Source organism: Leptonychotes weddellii, chromosome 3 (assembly GCF_054177405.1).
Source record: "Leptonychotes weddellii isolate Sample4059 chromosome 3, ASM5417740v2, whole genome shotgun sequence".
Classification (NCBI taxonomy): Eukaryota; Metazoa; Chordata; class Mammalia; order Carnivora; family Phocidae; genus Leptonychotes; species Leptonychotes weddellii.
The window spans coordinates 46,513,679-46,538,440 of NC_138371.1; the positions used below are offsets into that span (position 1 = coordinate 46,513,679).

General features: G+C 35.4%; 1 protein-coding gene across 2 annotated transcripts in view; it reads left to right on the forward strand.

The window, feature by feature from the left end:
- PDE1A (phosphodiesterase 1A) overlaps nucleotides 1-24,762 on the forward strand; it is a 236,040-nt gene that overhangs the window by 115,034 nt on the left and 96,244 nt on the right. The window lies entirely within an intron of this gene.

The window sequence follows — 24,762 nt, forward strand, 5'->3', positions numbered from 1 at the left end:
GTACTATCTTCTTCTTTTTTTTAACATATAATGTATTATTTGTTTCAGAGGTACAGGTCTGTGAGTCAACAGTCTTACACAATTCACAGCACTCACCATAGCACATACCCTCCCCAATGTCTATCACCCAGCCACCCCATCCCTCCCACCCCCCACCACTCCAGCAACCCTCAGTTTATTTCCTGAGATTAAGAATTCCTCATATCAGTGAGATCATATGATACATGAAATTATGAAACTTGATGATTTTCTAACTTCCAATGTAGCATCCAGCTCTAATAGTCTACCGTATTTAAGCAGCAATAGTGTTGGAGGGTGGGTGGGTGATGAAGTAGCAAAGTAAGAAAGGGAAACAACCACAGTGGTCGAAGCATAGAAATGCTAGAAGCAATATTTAACAGTTTCCATATAGATAACAGGTCTGGCACTGATACCACATCAGTGCTGTCTGTTTCAAACTTCAAGTTTCTTGAAAGCCAAGTGTATTTACCCTCTCAGGGTAGTTTCATGCAGAGACTAACACAATAGGTAGCTCTTGGGACATGTGTTGACTTGCTGGCCAGGAAAGTAATTCTGGGTCGATGTGTCGGAATCTACTATGCTATCCATGCAGGATGTACTGCATGATAGTTGTACAGCAAACATAAAAGAATGCCTTGTAAAATGTTAGTATTCAAAATTAAGATAGCATGATTGTCAGCAGACAAAGCACATTGGCTGCAATCTTTCAGTAGCCCAGGACATAGCCATTACATTGTGATTTGTAAATTATATTTGTACTGTGTAGTGTGATAGCTTTCTGATTTCAAGAAAGTAACTTAACCTCATTAGACCTCAATTTCTTAAGCTCATTCTTATAAAGTATGCATGTGCACTGACTGGCACATCAAAAGTTCTCAGCAACTATTGATTGCTATGATTTTATTTATCTATATCGCTACAAGCATCCAATTGGGGAGGAAACAAAATTAAAAGTCTCCATTTTACATTCAGTTAACCAAACTAAATTATATTATTACAATTTTTAAAATATAAAAAATGTCCCATATTGTTTTAAGTATCAAGAATTTGGCTTTCTCTGTACTACTGTGTTTTTTAACTTTTAAATATCACATTATAAGTTTGTTCTACCTTTGCACTAAGATTTCCTGATACAAACAGGCAGAGTAATTTAATTCATTAAATTGAAGAAGATACCTTGTTCCAGACTTAAAAATTTAGTGGTTTCACTGCATGTAAAAAAAAAAAAAATGTGTTTGGAAAAAAAAGTCCTAAGTAGAGAAAAACATATGTTTTCTACCCCTAGACATTCCTTTTAGATTTTAGGCTCATTGGAAAGAGAAAAGGACACAATTAAACTGGTCAGCTAAGTGGTTCTTTAGGCATAATTCGACCAGTTGGTTTCTTAGTAAATCTGGTTTGCATCCACATGTACCTTTTGTAATGTTAATGTAAGAAACAAACTTCTTTTGTCTTTTTCAGCTCAGTAGAGTTGATTGGAGTCCTAGTTCAGTGCATAGAAAGTTTAACACACTTCATTAATGAGTCAAATTTACTGAACACTAACAGTGTGTCAAATAGTGCTAGCGTCCTAGATTATTGGGGTCAGTAGTGAATAAAACATCTAAGGATTTCTGCTTATTTACATTACTGTCAGAACAGAGAGGTGAAGAGTTAGATAGATATCCAGACATAATAAGTAGATACTTGACAGAAAGAAACATATCAAATTATTATAAGTTCTATGAAGAACGTTAAAATACATTGATGTGCTAGAAAGTGACCGGTAACTATTTTAGATTTAATTGTCAGGGATGGCTTCTCTGAAAAGGTGTCATTTAAGCTGGTCTTAGTGGGGGGAAGTTACCAGCATGTAAAGATTATAGAGGCGTATTCTAGGAAAAGAGAAGAGCTGGTACTAACACTAGGAAGAAATGTGTTTAAATGGTCTGGGAACAGAAAGTAAATTAATTTGAGTAGACCATAGTACCTGATAAAGAAATTGGCATGAGACAAGTTCAGAAAGGTAAAGAAAGGTCAAGATTACAAACAACTCTGTAAACCAAGGTAGGAGTTTGGGTTTTAGTCAAAGTACTACTGGAAGACATTGGAGAATTTAAACATAGGAGTGAGGTGATTCAATTTATGATTAAGAAAAATACCCCTCTGGATGCTGCCAGGAATTGGATTGTAGGAGAACCAATACTGGAAACATAGAAAACGGTAAGGGAACTGGAAGATCGCATGGCTAGCCGCTCGTTATACCCATTACCTCTCCTTCTTGGCACACAGTTGAATTGCCTCTCCCAGCCTTCCTTAACGTAAGATGTGACCGTATCACTGATTTCTTCTCAATGTAAGATGAGTGGAAGTTATAAGCCACTTCCATCTCTCAACTAAAAAGCCTTCTACATGCAACAATCTGTGTTCTTTTCTACTTCACTGGCTTACTCCACTGATAAGAGTGAGTCCAGTGATCATGGAAGCCATGTACTGAAAATGGTATCATATGAAGGAAGGAATTTAAATCCTAAATCATTTAATAACCGGGAAGTCACCACTTGGCCTTTTTATGAGTTGAAAATAAACTTTGATTGTGTTAAACTATTGGGTTTAGAGTTTCATCTCTTATAGTGGTTAGCAGTGCCTTAACTAAAAAAGTCCCATAAGTAGTGGAGCTGAACTTTTAACTTCCCAGTGGTTTATAGCATTTGGTTTTAAATATTTGATTTCACATTCATAGTTTTGCAAGTGTGCTGTTTAATGCTGAACTCATCTGGGATCAGCCCAGCAGGACTATAAATTATAGGTTAAATTCAGGTCTGCCCCCTGTATTTCCTCATTTTCCTTAGTAAGCTACTTCTTGGGGTATGTTCTTTTCTTTGTGGATCACAGGAACCCAAGAGACCAAACCAAAATATACAAATACATTCAAGACCACTGCTTGTTTCAAGACCCACATTCCACTGGCCAAAGCAACTCACATGGTCAAGGTCAACATTAATGTGGGAAATTTTAGAAGGGGAAAGTTATACTCTATTGTACTACAAGGACACTTAGAAAGAGGGAGAATTCAGAAATAACAACAACTTTGGCACACCAAAGATGAGATGGTGCTAGAGGAGACAAGAAAGAGAACATTCCAGAATGTTCAGAAGTGAAACATGCTGCAGAAAGTTTGAGAAGCATAAGGGCCAAAGAGTATTCTTAGGTGTAGCCATAAAGAAGTCATGATGGTGTAGACAAGTATGGTAGAGGTGCCATAGTAGAGGGGTGGAAGGCAGATCTTGAGGATTGAATCAGAGGCAAGAATGTGACTATTTTGGGAGACAGTTTGGTAATAAAGGGAAGGCAATGGTAGCTAGGAGGGAGTGAGAATAGGATGGTAATTAATATAACAGTTAAGACTGTATGGCTACCTGAGAAACTAACTAGTAGTTGTGTGACCTTGGGCAAGCTACTTAACCTCCTGGTATCTCAGATTCCTCATTATAAAATCAAGACAAATATAAATTACTTTGTAGAATTGATTTAAGATTAAATGAGTTAATATATGTAAAGCACTTAAAACAATTTCTGACACAATGTAAATGCTTAATAAGTGTTAGCAATTATTTTGTGTCCAGGATGGGAAAATATTCAACATGTTTATATATTGATGATGAGAGATTTCTACAAAGGAATGATTAAAAAGCTAGGAAACAGCAAATTTTATGTCTTTATTAAAAAAATCACCACTCATCTGTATTTCCTGTTGACCTAGGTAGATGAGAGAAATCCAATTCTTTCTTTTCTTCTAATTAATTTTAGCCAACATGTCCCCTTAAAGCAACATCAATTTGTTGTAGATCTGATCACTAATAACATTATAATGAAATTCCATTTATATTCATATCCCTTAAAAATATATTTTATATACATTGTACCAAAGATAGTAAAAAGGACAAATTAGCCAATGATTCTTAAAGTTTGTGACTTTGTTCAATTTGATTTTATGTTCTAATTTTGTGTTATAATTCTCAGTCTCTTGGTCAGTTAAACTCTTGGTCAGTAAAATCCTCTAATACAGCTATTTACTTATAAGTATAAATATTTTGGATTTAAGATTCTCTCTAGCTAAGAATTAAGCCAAATAAACCTGCCAAAAACTGCTTTCGTCACGACCATTTCCTAAAATCCCTCATGTAGTATAAGACCCAGGCTCCTCAAACTAGAATTTAAAATCATAGACAATGGGGCTTCCATGGGGCTTCAACCCCTCTTGCCAGTAGTTACATCCCTGTGTTCTTCCACAAGTCATCGCTTTACCTTACAGTCCCTTGAAATCCCAGGCTTGTATGCTTTCCTGCAATAGGACAGATTAGGGCTCTCGGGTCACTAGCTGCTTGAAAGCTGGGACCTAATTCAGCTGCACGAGGGTGAAAAGGAGGACAGGTACTTGATCATAGGAATTTTTACTGTTACAGAACCACCTCCTTGAGCTTCTAATGCCCCAGTAATCCTAAGTGACATTAGGTCTCAGGTATCATTGACATTTTGCATCATTCTTAAAACAAGATGTTAAGATGGGGTTTGATAATGTACAATCTTTAAAGAACGATGATGCTTTCACAAGTGTGGGTGTGTTGCCATGGAATTCTAGCTAACCACTAATTTCTCCCTTGTCTGACTTTCACTTTATAATCTTTAGATTTTTGTCAAAGAAAAAAAAAACCAAGTAATAGTAATGCTCCATTGTACGTTTTGTTTTGGGGTCAAGACTTCAGTTCCCAAAAATGATTTCTTTTCTCCTGGATGGATGTGTCTTTTGTTTCCTTCCAGAAAAACTTCAGTCTGTGTCTTCCCTTGTTAAACTAATGATCACTCATGATTTGTTCTGAGTTAACAGTTGAAAAGATTTATTTTTTAAGTTCAGAAATAAGTAACATCAAAAGCCCAAACAGAGCCTTATATTGTTTTATCATTTTTTTAAATCTAAGAGTTTGAATTATCTATCATTTAATGAAGGCTGTCACTGACTTATAAAGAGTGTGTGTGTGTGTTTATAAAACTTCATACTAAAATGATGTTCTCATATTGATAAAGTAGACTCCTCAAAGGATAACAGTTTAAGCAGTGTGTTGTATTATCTTGGAAATATCTGCTGATTGACTAATTCCATCAGAATCACTGTAATCATACCATATAGGGGACCATTTACTACTAAAGATAGGACTTACGTGGCTGTACATATGTGGACACAGAACAGATGTCTGGTATTTTCTACTTCTCTATTAGGTTTGCTAACCCTTAGGAATGATTACATCAAAAGTTGACAGTTTAAACTGCAAGGATTTAAGAAGAAAATATTTTCTCCCTATTATATATTGACATTGATCAATATTTAAGTATAACTTCAGTCTTATTACCAGCTTGCTATAGAAGGGAAAAGAATGGATTTCTGAGAAATATAGATGGTTTAGATATGCCTTTTCTACTCTGCCACTGTATAGATGTGGACAGGTTAGTTAAAACTCTAAGCCTCAGTGTACTCATTTTTAAGTTGAGAATATTTTTTAAGGGGTTTTGTGTGGATTATATAAGATTTATGATCTTCAGATAGATCTTAAATAGTTTATCAAACGAATGGGACTGTCAGTGTAAATTTAGGACTAAGATATTTATTATGCCAAAAGATACATATGTAAACTATATATTCATATATTAAATTAATTATTTATAAAGTACAATAAATCCAATTAAGTTCTTGGTATATGTGGGAAACTAATGTTGATTTTTGGAACCGTGTGTCCACAAATATATGTACACACACACACACACACACACACACCTACATACACAACACATTATACAAACTTCAATATTAGGAAATGTTAGGATGTGAGATATGATATGAATGTAAGAAGACATCAGTGTTAGGATCCTTGAATGTGTTGTGTACAGTGGAACTGAGAGTTGAAATTTGGTGAGAATGGACCCTTTGTGCTGAGGCTTTGTAATCTTGAGTTAAGGTTGCTGCAAGCTGATTATAAAGTAACAAGGACACCTATGAACTTAATTAGTTCAAAGCAGTGAATTACATCCACATAGAAAGTTTTTCTTAGGAAAGAAGATTGATAGCTAAAGTCAGGGCATATTATATACCTAAAATTTGCTAAGAGATTAGATCTTAAAATAACCCCCCATACACATGGTAACTATGTAAAGGTGATGGATAAGTTATTTGGCTCAATTATGGTGATCTTTTCACAATGCATATATATATATCAAAACATTAAGCTGTACACCTTAGATATATACAATTTTTATACAGTCTTTAAAGATGTCAAAAATGTCTCAATAAAGTTGTTTAAAAATGAAGGTGGGGGGAATTGGAAGGGGAGATGAACCATGAGAGACTATGGACTCTGAGAACCAAACTGAGGGTTCTAGAGGGGAGGGGGGTGGGGGGATGGGTTAGCCTGGTGATGGGTATTAAGGAGGGCACGTATTGCATGGAACACTGGGTGTTATACGCAAACAATGAATCATGGAACACTACATCAAAAACTAATGATGTAATGTATGGTGATTAACATAACAAAATAAAATTAAGAAAAAAAAAAAAGAGTGCAGTGACTTCTCCCGACAGTGACCGTCTCCTCCAAGAGCAGAGGAACAGCCAAGACTGAGTTGAGTTAGGTAATGGAGGAAGGCTTAGATACCAAGCAGGGAGTGATCAGAGCAGAGGACTCAGGAGCAAGAAGGGGATGACGACCCATGATGGGAGTGGTGGCAGAGAGGTTAAGATTATGGCTATAATCTTTGGTGATGGAGGTGCGTGAGTTGAGTCACCAGAATTGACTGGACAGGCCTACTCTCATTTTTTTTTTTTAAGATTTTATTTATTTATTTGAGACAGAGAGAATGAGAGACAGAGAGCATGAGAGGGAGGAGGGTCAGAGGGAGAAGCAGACTCCCTGCCGAGCAGGGAGCCCGATGCGGGACTCGATCCAGGGACTCCAGGATCATGACCTGAGCCGAAGGCAGTCGCCTAACCAACTGAGCCACCCAGGCGCCCATGGCCTACTCTCATTTTAATATTGAACTAAGTGGCACTAACATCCGTCTGCAGTAACAGCCTCACTGCACTGAACGTGACACTGTTCAGATGACAGAAAGTCACAGGCACTAGGGGAATAATTTAGGTGGTCAATAATAAACATACAAAATTATATCAATAATGCATTGATTTCTTTTCTTCTACGTTTTAGTCTAAGGTTTATTTTTCTAAATTCTACCAACTACATTTAATGTTAAACTCAAAATCATTTGGCTGTAGTATTAGAAGCTGAATTGACCATTTGCTTATTCACTGCATGAAAAAAACCATTTTGCCTTTTCAGTCAGTATTCACTTGCTGAATCAGATTGAGTGCACAACAGTCTAAGGGAGCCACTGAGAGAGGTAGTTCAAAAAAATAACATTTTCACAACTTCATCTTTTGGATATACTGACATTGGTCGCACTCCACTGATTTCTTCAGTTCTCTGGCTGTAAAACACAAGGTGACTATAATGTGTATTGACGGCGCATGGTCATTTTCCCTTTCTTAGCAGCAGCGGCAGTATCTGCTCAGCATCTGGCTCTTTCATGGGACACTTGATTACTAGAACTCAGATTGTGTCTTCTAGTCCATGTGGTTAGCATTCAGATGGGTTTCTTGACATTACTTACCTACTTCATTGGTATCATTTTAAGATTGCATGCCCATTTGTTCCACAGGCTTGTTTTAAGTAGTTTCTTTGAGAAGCAAATTGCAGTAGGAAAACCAGCATCACAGAGGTGAGAGACTATCACATCTTAAAATAAAAATGCTAAAGTAAATGATGAAGACAGAAAATTGATGGTAAAATTAGCAAATGAAAATGACTCACACATTTTGGAGTACACAGATTCCCTTAGAGTATGTCTCCTTGAGCCTTTACGATTTTAGAGGGAGAAATGAAGTGGAAAACATATAGAACTGCATAGAAATTAAGAGACTGAGTTTCTAGTACTATCCCTGTAAATTTTCTGCTCCATTATTGTTATTTTGTTCAGTTATTTAGGAACTTCATCAAAAAGAAGTTTTCATCTTAGCTACACTTTATTATCTTCTTTTTGCTAATTTAGTTAGGCAGCAAGAAAAGAATATTCTTACTTTTGGATTAATTAAGATGGCGGATTGTCACATGTATTTACTTCCCTTCCAACTTGAGACCTTCCCTAAAATGACAGTAGAAGAGTAAAAATGTATAAACCTACAACATTAAAGAGAAAAAAGAGAAGGTATTAGAGAATAGAATATTTTAATGAAATTTTGAAATATATAAATAGGAGAAGAAGTAGTAACTGTCAGAAGAGAACAGAGTGACCAAGCATGTGTCTTTCCTTGGCAGAAGAAGTAAAGACCAAGTTTTCAAATTTTGAGAGAAAGTGCTTCTCAATCTGGAATATGCTGTCAAACTATCAATCAAATGGGAAGAAAGAACAAAGACTTTTAGCATTCAGAGATTCAAAGATTTATGTCACATGCACACTTTCTTAGAAACTCCTGGAGAATGGGCTCTTTCCAGTAAAACGGGAGAATTCAGAAGAGAAGTCACTGAATCCAGAAAAGGGAATCCATACCATGAGTGCAGCCAAGGCAAGTCTTAGGATGATAGCTATGTTTCACATTTGGAGAGCAGCTCATCCAGATTTGAGGCAGAAGATTAAGAGCTATAAGACACAAGTCTCCAGAGCATTGTGTACATGATCATAAAAATGTAAATATCGATTATTGATTAAGTTAAGAGTTGCATAGAATAGTGTTGGGAACTTAGGGTAATGTAAAACAGTCAGTCAGAAATATGAAACACCTAAGTATTCATCTACCGTAACAGGAAGCCAATAGGCAATATCCAATATTGATAAGTGAAGAAATAAAAGAATAAATATCCTGTTTAAAAATATGGAGAAAGGGCGCCTGGGTGGCTCAGTTGGTTAAGCGACTGCCTTCGGCTCAGGTCATGATTCTGGAGTCCCAGGATCGAGTCCTGCATCGGGCTCCCTGCTCGGCAGGGAGTCTGCTTCGCCTTCTGACCCTCCTCCCTCTCATGCTCTCTGTCTCTCATTCTCTCTCTCTCAAATAAATAAATAAAATCTTTAAAAATAAATAAATAAATAAAAAATAAAAATATGGAGAAAAATCCCAGAAGAAACAACCAAAATAGTCCCTGGTGAACAGAACACAGAGTGGGACTGAAAGGGTGAAAAAAACTGCTAATTTTTATGAAAGGATTATATATATCTGTGCATGATTTACTCTGACAAAAATGTTTTAAAAGTAAAGGCCAAAGAATAAGAAAGAAAAAAATAAAAACCTTTACATTTTAGATCTTACAAAAATCTTTTTAAAATAGTTAGATGCTGGATGCCTGGGCGGCTCAGCCAGTTAAGCATCTGCCTTTGGCTCGGGTCATGATCCCAGAGTCGTGGGATCGAGTCCCACATTGGGCTCCCTACTCAGCGGGGAGCCTGCTTCTCCCTCTGCCTGCTGCTCCCCCTGCTTGTGCTTCTGTGCTCTCTCTCTCTCTCTGCCAAATAAATAAAATCTTTAAAAAATAAAAAAAAATAAAATAGTTAGATGCTATAAATTTGAAGCCCAAAAAGATAGAGGTAGGAAACCAGGATTGATACTCTTACAAGTGCATTCATTATGGGAGCAACTGGGAGGCTCAGTCCGTTGAGCATTGGACTCTTGAAGCTTAGGTCATGAACTTAGGGTGGGGAGGTCAAGAGCCTTGCATTGGGCTTTGTGCTCAGCGGGGTGTCTGCTTGAGATTCACTTTCTCTCTTTCTCAGCCCCTCCCCACCTGTGTGCTCATGCTCACTCTCTCTCAAATAAATAAATGAATCATTTTTAAAAATGCATTCACTATGGAAGGAAGAGAAAAGCAAGTTTTTTAAAAAGTCAGGTTCAGTAACCAGAATTTCACTGTTTTGATTGATCATTGTCTCCCCAGGGAACCAACCCTAAAGAAGACGGGGCAAAAATGGGTCTTTGATCTTTGATATCTAGCTATTGCTTTCTAATTCTGGGACATAAAAGGCAGATGAAATTTCTGTACTGTGAGATTATTCTGAAAAACAGGCATAGCTGTTAAGCCCAAAGGGGCATGGACCTTAAATAAATAAGGAAGCAAAGAGAGAATAACCTTTCTACCTTATTATATATGTTAGAGAGCCCTCTGGTTCTATGGTGGTAGCATGCTTTGTGAGTTCCATCTATCACAATGATTAAGGTTGTACTGGCTAAGAATTATAGGATGGTATTTTTTTCTCCTGCTACAGACTATTGAAAATCTGCTCATCCTCTGCCTATTTATAGTGAACATTCATTGCCTTTATGATAATATAAATAATAAATATAATTTATGTAATAAAACCACACTAAAAAATGAAAATCTACTTTTTAAGGATTCTGCCTACCTACCCTATTTTCATTATACCCTAATAATTGTTTAATAGAAGATTATTTATGGAGAGTCTCTAAGAAACTGTAAAAGCCTCTATTATTTGCCAGTGTAAGGGGCTTGGGCTGGAAAAAGTAAAAAAAAAAATGATGTTGAACCTTGGAATTTCAACTTTAAGCTTTTACATTAATTCTCAAGTTTTTACCACTCTGTACAAATCTATTTAAACTTGTTTGCCTCACTTTTAAAAATTAAAAAAAAAGTACTTCAAACCTTCTTGGGTTCTTCAATTCTACCAGATTTCTCTTCCCCCACCCCCAAAATTAAGCACTGCTGAACTACTATAGAGAACAGGATTGAATTTACCAAAGTGGGGACTACTCTTTCTGTAATGTCAAGCAGGTGTTGACTTCTGAGCCTGTTCTAAAATGTCAATTTTACTGATCACTTCTTTTTTTTAAAAAAATATTGTATTTATTTATTTGAGAGGCAGGGGGAGAGAGTGTGGTGAGTGGGGGCGGGGAGTAGCAGATGGAAAGGGCCAAGCAGACTCCAAGCTGAGCACACAGCTCAATGCTAGTCTGATGCCATGACCCTGAGATCAGGACCTGAGCAGAAATCAAGAGTCAGACAACTAGCTGAGCCACCCAGGCACTCCTGATCACTGTTTCTTTGAAAACTTAGTTCTAATAGTAAATCTTCTCTCTATCTAAGGCTACCAAAACACAGAATCGAAATCTTTAGTTTAGCATTTATGCTTAAAGATCTAGAAAAACATTGTCAAAAGTTGATGTCCTGGGTCATCTGCCCCAGAAAATTATTGTTTGTGCCATAACCACTAGAAACTTTGAAATTAGGCTTGATCTGACTCAATTGTTTAAGCATGTTAAAACACATTTTCAACTGTGCCCACTTCCAGATTAGCCCTTGTTTTGATATGAGTTGGAATCTTTGTAGGGATAAAGAAAAGGGATAACAATTGAAGATTCTCCCAAGAAACTGTCCTGTTTAATCATTGTATTAAAGATACTTTATAAAGAAATCTTGATCTTCCAGAAAAAAAGTCATCATGTTCTCCTGGCCAGATCACATATGGTTATGGTTAATATGTGATGGGCCTGATGTCTGTCTAGTGCTATGGACTGACTGACTTTGAATAGAGTGTGACTGAGGCTGGTACTTGCCAGGCACTTACTGTAACCAAGTCATGGCTGGGACTCAAGAAAGTTGGATAAGGACCCTAATTAATTTTGTGAACCATTCTAGGTGAAGAGCCTCCTGATAGTGTTTCATTCTGCATTATTGTCTTATGTGGCAGTTGAATTCCTGCAGAAACCCTGTAGCAGTGCATCTCAATACAGATGGGATTGCATTTATCTCAAATTGGAGGAATTTGCAGAAAAGCACATAATATGAGGTTTCACTCTAGCATCCAACAACTCTGTAGGAAGAAAACCCAGACCACTGAGGATTCCCTGAAAATAAGTCTGGAGAAAAATTGGCCAAAAGAAGTTTTCTTATTGTTTAGCATGCCATTCCATGTTTAAAAATCAGAAATCCATCTTGCTGGGAATTACTTGCCTTGTTTGCCTCAATTAGGAGTAGCTAAGGACTTATAAGAGAAGCAAAGATATGTCAAAAACTCTTCTGTGATTGTGCAGTGATACTGAGATGGGCTCCTGGGACAGACTCAGTGCTTGATCTGTATTTTCAATCATCAAAAAAAAGTAGAATCACTATATTGTGCACTAAAACTAATATAACACTGTATATTGAAAAAAATAAAAAATAAAAATAAATCAAGTGAGTGAGCATAGCACTACTGCTGTGTGGATCTGCTAGGAAAGTGCTCTTTCCCAAACAAGTTGCTATTTTTAGGGCCAATTTTTGTTGATTTTTAAATCTACATTCTAGGAACTCATGAGAGCATGTCTTTATTACTTCTGAAAGAAAGGAAAAAAGAACTAGAAAGGAAGGGAAGGGAGAAAGGAAGGGAGGAAGTATTTTCTGGTTGTTATTTGTGTATCTATTATATTCTTCTCTGAAGTTAATGGCATTACTTATTATTATGCTTGCCGAGTTGGGATAAATTGTACAGATATTTGTTGTACTTTTCTTAAAATACACTTTAAAAAAGGTAAAATCATGACATGCAAATACAAATTGAATACGTACCAAGTTTTTGTTTAAATCGCTAATCATGAAGGAATTAGTAAAAATGCATTTAAGAAGGTAGGTGTACATAGGCAATGTACAATAAGATTGTTGAGTTAGATGCACAACTAGCCAACGTCTAATGAGGTCTTAAACTTGTCAGGTTGTCTATTCTACAAGATAAAAAAAAAATTTTTTTTCATTTCCACCAGACAAAAATCTGCAAGTACACTGAACAAGTAGCTTCACCACATCTGAATTCTTTAATCAATAGCAAAAAGTGAGGAGAACTAAATACATTCCTCTAGATAATTCTTGGTTAGCTTTGCCCTAACATGACAGAGAAGACAGGCCACCCACCTTTCTGTTTTATTTCCAAATCTCAGAAAAAATTTCTGATACTTTCTGGGACTATGTCTTATGTTTCAGGACCTGTTTGCCCTTAGGTCTATTCCTTGCCTTGTTCCTGCTCTGCTCTGTATCATCACAGCTGAATTGCCCGGGTTCCTGTGTAAACTGGCACCTGGCTAGATTTGGCCAATGACAGATACTGTCAGGAGATTGCCTGTTGTTATGTGGTACTCTATTAATTAAGAGTAAATGTCCTTGGGACGCCTGGGTGGCTCAGTCATTAAGCGTCTGCCTTCGGCTCGGGTCATGATCCCAGGGTCCTGGGATCGAGCCCCGCATCGGGCTCCCTGCTCCGCGGGAAGCCTGCTTCTCCCTCTCCCACTCCCCCTGCTTGTGTTCCCTCTCTCGCTGTGTCTCTGTCAAATAAATAAATAAATAAATAATCTTAAAAAAAAAAAGAGTAAATGTCCTAAGCCCACTTTTAAACATGTCTTTGTTATTTTTGGTGGAATTGGTGTTGAGGTTGCTTTGTTCAGCTGATAGAGACCTGACTTTGCTGGTTTTCAGTCGCTTATTGTCTCAGGAGCACCCCAGTTTCATGGTGCTCATGGCATGTGCAACCTCTTCATTCTCTCTCAACCACATTCTAATTTGACTTTTGTAGCACTACTCAATGTACCTTTCTCTGATTTTTCAAAAACTATGCAATATGTAATAAATTGCATATTTATTACATAAATATGCAATAAAATATGTAATAAATTCATCCATTGTAGTTCAGTCTGCTCTCATACTTTATTCTACTTCCCCATATCCCTCTTTCTCTTTTTCACATATATATGTGTATTTCCCTTTGTGTGTCTGCCTCACATCTGAAACATTAGTGCCTTTTTTCTGTTAGTTTAGTTCATGAGCATGGAACATGGGAACAGGTGTCTATCATGTATAATTCTATTTCCCTTGGCTTCACTATGTGTCTTAAAGCCTAGAACAACTGGAATTCAACATTAACCATCAACTCATGATTGGAATGCTTTGTACCCTTTCAGTCTTTCTTTGCTTTTAATTCAAGATGAATTTTGACATCTTACTACTTTTCAGTCATTTAAATTTTTCATGGTCAGTGATTCCAAAACTACCAAGTAAAGTACCTGACTTCTAAGTTAAGTTACTTGTGTTGTTGGCAATATATTGAATATTCTACTTTAATAGGGCTTTTGTCACTAAAATTATTTTTATTATTATCAAAATCAGCAGCCCCAGTTTTCCAGAAGTAAATAATTTCAATGGTTTAGCTCTTTTTAGTTCTTCCTTCTTCAGCATATTTCCAAATCATATCAATTTCAGATTTATCAGTGGACATCCATATTAGTAATAGAGGAAATAGCTCTTATACATTCATTTAACCAGCTCCTTACCCTCATCTTTTCAAAACAGTCATATTGTACCTTATTTCATTTTTAAGTCACTTGTGTTTGTAAGCAGTGTGATTTCTAAATATTATTCACTTGCCAATCAAAATGTCAATCAAATGGCTTTCCTATCTTATATAACTTCTTTCTCCTTGATTTCATAATTATTGTATTTTTCATATGTATTTTGTAATTTTATGAATGCTCAACTGATCTGTCAAAACAAAGTTCCAAACATCCTGTCGGTTCCATTGTTCATCAGTTCCATTTCTTCCCCTAGAGACTTCCTCCTACATCCTTTCCTACTTCATCTAGACTAGTTAATTTCTAGGATGGTCGCATGTCTCTTATTCAGAGACTTCCCTTCACCTCTCTGCATTAGACTCATGTTATGTCTTTGTTTTGATCAAATGCATTTCTCAGTGGCTTCCTGAAAAAGAGTGCATGGAAAGTCAAATTTTGGGAGTCACTGAATATCTGAAAAAGCCTTTATTCTTTCTTCAAATTTGATTGAAAGTTTGGCTGTGTATAGAATTCTAGGTTGACCCCATACCAGCTACATAACATACAGGGCTTGGTGCAAAATGAAAATGTGGGGCTTCTTGTTCAAAAATTATTAAGAATTTCAAGAGGATGACAGCAGAGCACTATACGAAGAGTGCTTCTAAACACAAGGTCCTTTGTAACTATCAGGTCACACGCCCATGAAACTGACCCTGGTGGGCCCTTTCAAAATGGTGATTCTTAGTTCTGGGTAATTGACTTTTTCTTTGATCATTTCCTATATCCTTGATGTCTAGAACTTTAGTTCACTGGATGTCAGATCTCCTGAACTGGCCTCTGATTTTCTTATCTTTATTATTCTATTATCCTTCTTGCTGTCTTTTCTCCTCTATAGGATATTAGACTTTTTTCTCTACTCTTTCTTTGACACTTTTATGTAAATCATTAGGATTCATTTCTAAGAGGTTCTTCAATACCATTTATTCCATTTTTTAAAAGTAGCATTATATTCTTGTTTCATGGATGAATCTCTTATTTTTCCAAGAGGAATCTCTTATTTTCTCTTTTTTAAATGTTTTTCTTTGGTCTTTGTATTTTTTCTGTTTTCCCCAAGTTTTTTAAATTTTATTTATATTTGTCTATGTCTTTCATGTTGGATGTTTTCCCTCCATGCTTGCTCACTGTTGACAGGCCATTAATATTAAAGAGTGTGGCTCTATGAAGTGATTAGAATCTCTCTTGCATAGGTAGTGCTTGTCACCTGCTGAGCTTCACTGAAGGGTGAGCAAGCTGTGCAGGAGAGCCATGAGACCAAATGTGTAATATATTTATAGGTTTAAATATGTGTTTAAATGTATGTGTTTTACATATATATTTAATATACATATTTACTTAAATATATAATCTTTAAAGAAAATCCTGAAAAATCCACACAGTCCATAGTATTTTCAAGAAGTAAAGTAGCAAGGCACAAATGATTGGTTCCCTCTATAGAGCCAATATGATCTTATTGTTCTTTTGCCTTCAAGTAGGAAAAAATTGATCTTGAAAGCATTTCTAATTATTTGAGTGTTTGTGTCTCTGTACTTATAAGGAATTCTTCCACATGTGCGGAATTATGCATGCCCATTTCTGTAATAAAAAGTTTACTTGAGGGGTACCTGGGTGGCTCAGTTGGTTGAGTGTCTGACTTTGGCTCGGTTGTGATCTCGGGGTCCTGGGATGGATCCCCACGTCGGGCTCCCTGCTGAGCAGGAAGTCTGCTCCTCCCCCTGCTCATGCTCTCTCTCTCTCAAATAAATGAATAAAATCCTTAAAAAAAAGTTTACTTGAGGTAAAGTGGTAAACAGTTTACCTAAATTGTGATTTTGGGAGAAGAGAGATTACATATTCCTTTGTACTTAAAAAAAATACTTTTCCAAAAAAGAATACTTTTCCATCATATATTCTCCACCTCAGTTGGATTATTTTGCTCCTTTAAATGTAGAATGTAAACTTATTTTAAAGGTTAATAATATTTGTCATACAATTGTTCCCATTGTTTTTAATGATACCAATTGTTTTAGGAATCATTTATCTCATAAAATAAAGGTAACAGGAGCTTTACAATTATAATATTTTCCTAGGTGAAAGAAAAAGTCTTAAAAATACTTTATAAGCCTTGCTTCTTAGACTGAGGTTATGATTTAGTTTCCTAAGCACTGACCTGTGGAGTAGACAAGAGAATTTCACTATTTAATGGCTTCTTATTATCATTTTTTATCATGTTGGAATCAGATGCAACAGAACTTACTGAAAACTACATAGTAGCTTCTTTATTGACAGTCCCTTTTTGTGGGTTTTTGTGCACTCCTGTGTAAGGCCATCTTTTAGTGTTAATGTTAATATCTGCTATAGATATTCTTTTAGCTTTACCTTTTATGCTTCTCAGTATGGTGTTATTAGAACCATATTTTTCTCACTTTTGTATTTCAATAAGGTCACAAATGGGGATGTTGATAGGGATTTAACAATTATCAATCTCTTTTAAATTGCATTAATTTATTTATTATTCAGGCTCTATAGCATTAGGGATGTCCTAGACAGTTTATATCCTAGAATTAATAAAGACTTGCATAGATACAGAAGATTTTTTTAAATTTTATTTATTTATTTGAGAGAGAGAGAGACAGAGATAGTGAGAGAGAGCACAAGTGGGGAGGAGAGGGAGAAGCAGGATCCCCACAGAGCAAGAAGCCTGATGCGGGACTCGATCCCAGGACCCCGGGTCATGATCTGAGCCGAAGGCAGACGCTTAACCGACTGAGCCACCCAGGCACCCTGGAAGATTTTTCAATATGAGAACATTCTTAGTTCTGCGGGTGGTCCTTCTGCAAGATTGGGTCATGTAGCAGTATCATAGAAGGTAACTTAACAGTATTTGAAGTAGTTGATTATGAAAACTACACCAGTTTATATTGAGTAATATTCTTTTTTTTTTATTTTTTATTGTTATGTTAATCCCCATACATTACATCATTAGTTTTAGATGTAGTGTTCCATGATTCATTGTTTGTGCATAACACCCAGTGCTCCATGCAGAACATGCCCTCTTTAATACCTGTCACCAGGCTAACCCATCCTCCCACCCCCCTCCCCTCTAAAACCCTCAGTTTGTTTTTCAGAGTCCATCGTCTCTCATGGTTCGTCTACCCCTCCGATTTCCCCCCCTTCATTCTTCCCCTCCTGCTATCTTCTTTTTTTTTTTTCTTAACATATATTGCATTATTTGTTTATATATTGAGTAATATTCTTATTTATGTGGGTGGTCCTTCTGCAAGATTGGGTCATGTAGCAGTATTTTAGAAGGTAACTTAACAGTATTTAAAGTACTTGATTCTGAAAACTACACCAGTTTATATTAAGTATTTTTTCATTTAGAAAGTTGCAGCTTTATATTTGAATAAAAAAATAATCATTTTCTATAGCTAAGTATTCTTTGTTCAAAGGTAGGAATTTTTTCTAGTCTGTAACTACTTATTGAATCACAAAGCCAATCAGTCATTTTCAAAGATAGTGTTTTTATTTTCATTTCTGTGTTCTTTTAAGTGTTCTGATCATTAGAAGGTAAGGAAGTTCCTCCAAAAAGCTAAGAAGATCAGAATCTGTTCATAATATTCAGGCTGATATTAAAAGTCTTATGAATTATCAAAGATTAATGTCATTCTCTTTGGGAAAAGATCATTAGGAGTGTATTTTAATAAAATTGATGAAAAGTGAAGATATGTAAGAAGCACCTATTTTGCATATGCCCTTTTTCTATCTCAAATTACTGATTACATATTTCAGTTTTAAGTTATAATTTGGTAAATATTGACATATGTAGACATCTATGAAACCATGACTACAATTAAGAAAATTAACATTTCTGTTAATTTCAAAACTTTCTTGAGCTCCTTTGTAATCCTTCCCTCCCTTTCCTTCCCGATCCCCACCTCCTCCATTCCCAGGCAACCACTGATCTGCTTCCTGTCACTATAATAATCATTTGCATTTTCTACAATTTTGTATAAATGGAATCATACAGTATGCACATATCTCATTTCACTCAGCATAATTATTTGGCATTTATCATGTCAGTAGTTCATTTCTTTTATTGCTGAGTAGAACTTCTTTGGATGGATATGCCTAGTTTGTTTGTCTCTTTACTGTTGATGAACATTTGGGTTGTTTACAGTTTGGGGCTATTACAAATAAAGTTTCTGTGAACATTTGTGTACAAGTCTTTGAAAGGACATATATTTCTTGTTCTCTCCACCAAAGAATAGAATGGCTGATTCATAAAGTAGATACATGTTTAACTTTTTAAGAAACTGTTTTCAGAATGATTGTACCTATTTACATTCCCAACAATAGTTTATGGTAGTTTTAGTTGCTTAATATCTTTGCCAATATTTGGTATGACCAGTTATTTTACTTTTGGCCATTCTAGTAGGTGTTTAATTATATCTCATTATTTTTTGTTTTAATTTGAATTTTTTCCTAATGATTAATAATTTTGAGCATATTTTCATATTTGCCATGAATATATATTTTTTTAGTGAAGAGTTTGTTCAAATCATTTGCAAATTTTGTATTGGATTGTTTGTCTTGTTATTATTGAGTTTTGCAAGATCTTTATGTTTTGGATATGAATCCTTTATCAGATACATGATTTGCAAATATTTTCTCCCAGTCTACGGCTTTTCTTTTCATTTTTTTTTTTAACAGTGTTTCTGAAGAACAGAAGCTCTTAAGATTGATGAAGTTCAACTTACTATTTTTTCATAGGTAGTGCTTTAGGTGCTGTATACAAGACACCTTTGGCTGAGTCAAAATGACAAAATTTTCTCCTAGGTTTATAGTTCTAGGATATACATTTAGATCTGTGAATACATGTATGGATCAAATTTCCTTTTACACATAGATATTTCTATTTATCCAGCACCATTTATTGTGAAGGCTATCCTTTTTCCACTAAATTATCTTTGCTCCTTTTTCTAAAATCAATTCTCTATATTGGTAGATATCTTTCTAGACTATATTCTGTTCCATTGATCTATCAACCTATCCTGGTGCTACTAATGTACCATATTGTGTTATTTTTAACAATACTGATTACTGTAGCTTTAAAGTAAGTCTTGAAGGGGCACCTGGGTGGCTCAGTCAGTTAAGTGGCTGCCTTCAGCTCACGTCATAATCTCGGGTTCTGGGGTCCTGGGATCAAACCCCTTGTCAGGATCCCTGCTCAGTGGGGAGTCTGCTTCTCCCTCTCCCTCTGCCCCTCCTCCTTGCTTGTGTTCTCTCGCTCTCAAATAAATAAAATCTTAAAAAAATTAAAGTAAGTCTTAAAGTCTTATAAGTATTGAAATAGTGTAAGTCCTCCAACTTGTTCTTTTCATTACATTTGTTTTGAATCAGCATGTCAATATACACAACAATAAAAAAGTCTGCTAGGACATTTATTAAGATGGCATTGAATCTATAGTTAAATTGGGGGGAAATTATGTGTTAACAATATTGAGTCTTTCAATCCATGAACACAATACATCTCATTTATTTAGGTCTACTTTAATTCCTCTCAGCAATGTTCTGTAGTTTTCGTGTATAGGGCTTCCATATTATTTTGTCAGACTTATGTCCTTTTTGGTAATGTTTTCATTTTAATTTCAAATTGTCCATTACTATCATATAGAAAAGATACTGACTTTTTTATCTGTTTCTCTATATTGCAAACTAGTTAAAATCATTTATTACTTTTAGTAACCTTTTGGTATATTCTATCAGGTTTTCTACTTAGAGAATCATATTGCCTGTGAACAAAGATAGTATTATTGCTTCTTTTCCAATTTGGATGCCTTTTATTCTTACCTTATTGAATTGGCTATAAGATCCAGTACAGTGATGAATAGCTGGGGTAAGAGTAGACCCTTCCTTATTCCTGATGTTTGGAGGAAAGTATTCAGTTATTTAACTTTACTAATGACATTAGCTGTAGATTTTTATATAACCTCCATCAAGTGAGGAAGCTCTTCTCTATTCCTAATATACTAAGAGTTTCAGTGAGCAATTGATGTTGGATTTTGTCAAGTGCTTTTTGAGTATTTATTGAGATGATCATATGGCTTTTCTTATTTAGTCTCTTAATATAATGTTACATTGATTAATTTTTCAATCTTATAACAGCCCTGCATTCCTGGGATAAATCTTTTTTATGATATACTATTCTTTTATACATTTGTGGGTTTGATTTCCTAAAATATTAAGGATTTTTACATTTATGTTCATGAGGAATATTTATTGATATGTTGCTCCTCTTCCTCCACCTCCTCCTCCCCTTCTTCCTTCTTCTTCTTCTAATGTTTTCATCTGGTTTTGTTATAAGGGTAATTTTGACCTCTCAGAATGACATAGGATTAGGACATAGGATTTTTCTGGAAAAGTTTGCAGAGAATACGTGTTTTTACTTCCCGAAATTTTTGACATAATTCACCAATAAAACCATCTGGGCCTGAAGTTTTCTTTATGTTAACATCTTTGCAAATTTAGTTTACCCATTTCTTTCTGAGATTTGGTAGCATGTGTCTTTTAAGGAAATTGTTCATTCTATGAATTGTTGAATTTATTGGCATAATGTTGTATATATTATTGTGTTTTAATAATGACTTTTAACATCCTTGCCTTCTAATTCTATCATCTTTGCCATATTTGGGTCAAGTTTGGCTGGTTGATTTTTGTCCTCATTATGGATCATTTTTCCTGCTTCTTTGCATCCCTCATAATTTTTTTTACTGGGTGAAAAACCAATTGGGAAAACATCATGTACCCAAAATTGAAATTATAAGGAAGCCAGAGAAATTTCAGTTTTGTTAGTGAGGAGTAAATGAAGTGTGGTTTTGTTTCTAAGTTGTGAGAGAACACAATGGATGGTAATCTTCAAAGGGCTCATGATATAGGCAGCACCCCAGATATGCTTAGTTACTAAACATGATTCAGACAGTTAAAGATGGGATATGGAGGTGTTTCAGTAAGAGAGAAGAGCTTCAATTTAGGATGATGAGAGAATGTTTGAGGAACAATGACTAAATCAGTTTTCTTGGAAATTAGGGTTGTATAAAAAAAGTAATGAGGAATGTATGCATTTCAACATTTGACCATATTAGGTGTATATGTCATGCCATCCCCAGAGATTGCAAATACCTTGAAGACAGGTACTGTGGTGTATACCCAGGTGCCCATGCCTTATGTGTGTGTGTGTGTGTGTGTGTATCCTTACATATGCATTCATATATATTCTTACATGTATTCATATATATATCTCATAGCCCCAGGTATAGTACTAAATGCTAAATATTTATTTAACTGACTTGGATTTTTAACACTTTTTTGGCAATATCATCTGCTTATAAATAGCTGGTCTATGATGTTTGATACAATAGCTGTTAACTTGTTTTACTACCCAACAGGGTAGCCAGTGGAGTCTCCAACCCAGCAATCAGTGGAAGCTGCACAGATTAGAACATCTAATATATCTATTTAACCTAAGCTTTGGGAACAAGAAGAACATACCTAGACCTTGCATTAAGAACACAGTTTTTCACTATGCTTCCCTACTCTGATGAAAGAAACCAAATCATGGGGTGCCTCGGTGGCTCAGTCAGTTGAGGAACCAACTCTTGATTTCGGCTCAGGTCATGATCTCAGGGTCGTGAGAGTGAACCCCACGTCGAGCTCCATGCTGGGCATGATCCTGCTTAAGATTCTCTCTCCTTCCCCTGTCCCTCCCTTCCTCAAAATAAATAAATAAATAGATAAATAAATAAATAAATAAATAAATATTAAAAAGACATTTTACTAAATTAAGAGAACTTGTTTTTTATGCACATGACTGTGATTTCTTTTTTAGTTCTGAGAATTAACCCACAGGATGGCTGAGGTATTAGGTAAATATAGTTACCTTTTTTAAAAAAATTAAAATTTGTATAGGTATATGTAGTAAAGCCTTAATACCTTAGAACCCACTAATTTAGAAATTATGATCATTTGAAAATGATTCACAAAGATGTTTGACCTTGTATCATCTATAAAGAGAGTGAAATAATAGCCTAAATAAGATTGTTGGGGATTATTGTATGCATAAATTGACTACAAAAGCAAGTTCACAATTGGAATAATAATTATATTAATTATTCCATTAACCTGCTGTTCTGATTATAAATAATCTGTTTACAATACAACAGTTTTCATTTTCTGTAAATAGAATTTTGCACTCAGTAGAGAAAATTTGGTGCATACAGGCAAAGGAGATAAAAGAGAAAGAAGTCCCAGTAACCTCCAAATCTATATTTCCTTCCAGTCTTTTTGGATTGACATAGTGAGTTCTGGAGTGTGTGTGTGTGTGTATATGGGATGTAGAGGTGGTTATGATTTTATAGTTATAACCTTATCTAACTTAACCTTATCTAACTTGATTTTCTGATTAGGTGGTAAAACCTTTTTGGAGTATTTTTTCAGAGCAATTTCTTGTGTCAGATTATAGGTTTATACCCATAATAAAATATAAAAATTCATAACCTTTGTTGTTTTTAAACCACATCAAGATGTCTCTGTGAAACAGCATGTTCCTTGTCACTGGTTTCATCGGGTCTTATCTGCTGATGGGATGATACCCCTGGGAACAACTGCAGGCTGTCATGATTTAGGAAGTGCACCTATGGGTAGCTTCCCAGGGACATCCCCTCTTCATTTTCTATGATGATTTTGCCATTCTCGAGTTCTTTATTTTGAGTCATTTCTTATTTGACTTATCAGTTAGGATTGGGTTCAGCTGCACATAAAAGTCTCAAAATAATAGTAGCTTAAATACAACATTTTTTTCTTCTCATGAAATAATTTCAGAGGTAGGTGACTTCATTCAGGTAGATTTACAGCATGGGACTCAGGCCACTGGCATCTTCTTTCTCTGCCGTTCTTAGTGGGTAACTTCCTATTGCCAGGTGGCCTCATGATCCTAAATGGCTGCTGGACCTTGAGACAGTTCCACTACATTTCGGCAGCGAGGAACTGGCAAGGATAAAAGAGAATGCCTTCCAGCTGAGTTAGCCCTCTTCAAAATCATTGTTCTGAAACTCTTACTCAACAACCTCCTATTACTCTCCTTGGCCAGAAAGCAGTTGAATGACTATACTAGCTTCAAGAGAGCCTGAGAAATGTAGTTTTTTAGTGGAGAAAATTGCGAATTCAAATAAAAAAGAGTTTATTTATTCCAAAGAAGAGAAGCCAATCATCTGAAGTACTTAGTGCTTTTAAAAGTACCTCATACAACCACCAAATACAACCACATTGTAGCAAGTAATTTTCACAAGAAGGATACATGAGTGGTATATGTTTAAGTCATTGCAGAGCTGTGACTCTTTCTTTTGCTCTCACACATAAAAGGCAATTTCACTAAGTATAATGTGCTTGGGTCAATAAGCATTACAAAAATCTCAGAACACTCTATGTGTTACTCCATTATCATCATATTCAGACAGGCTTAATTTTTCCTTTCTCAGTAACCTGTTTTAGTTGTTATCTTTGTTTTGTTTTACTTTGCTGACTGTATGAATAGACTTTTTTAAATTAACACATAGATTTTATTTTGCATTGTTGTTATCTGCTAATATTTTATCATACAAAAATGTATGGCACAAAAAATAATTGTAGATTCGTGAAGAAGTTTTAGTCTAGGTGTGGCTTTTTTCCCATGGAGAAATAAAGTATTTGTCAAAACTCTTGCTGAAATTTTTAACTCATCTTTAAACCCTTAGCCTTGGTATTAGAAATCATCCAAAATAAATTTTCAGAAAATCTGCTACGCTATCTCTAAGACAGTGCCTAAAAGTAGATACACTCCATTCTCTCTAAAATACCTTTGTTCAGGAATGGAATTAAATTTCGTCTCCTAATAGGAAAATGGATAAATAGTCCTCACATTGTTTATCTATAATATGTAGAGAGTAAAGAATATGTTTTCCTTTTCTGCCTCGTATAGGGTAATATCTTCAGAAACACTTGGTTTATAATTAATGCACAGAAGTTTCTGAAAATGTTAGGAACTTACAGAAGTATTGGTATTCATATTATCTCACTCCATATCTATTGCTACATAAAAAATTAATCCTCAAATTTAATGTCTTGAAACAACAATATTAATTATCTCACAGTTTCTGTGAGTCAGGAATCCAGACATGGCTTAATTGATCCCTATGCTTTAAAATTCCTCAGGAAGTTGGAACATTGTATGTGCAAAAGAAGAGATTCGCCTCAGGTGAAAAATCATTTCAGTAAAAACAAGAAGCATACAT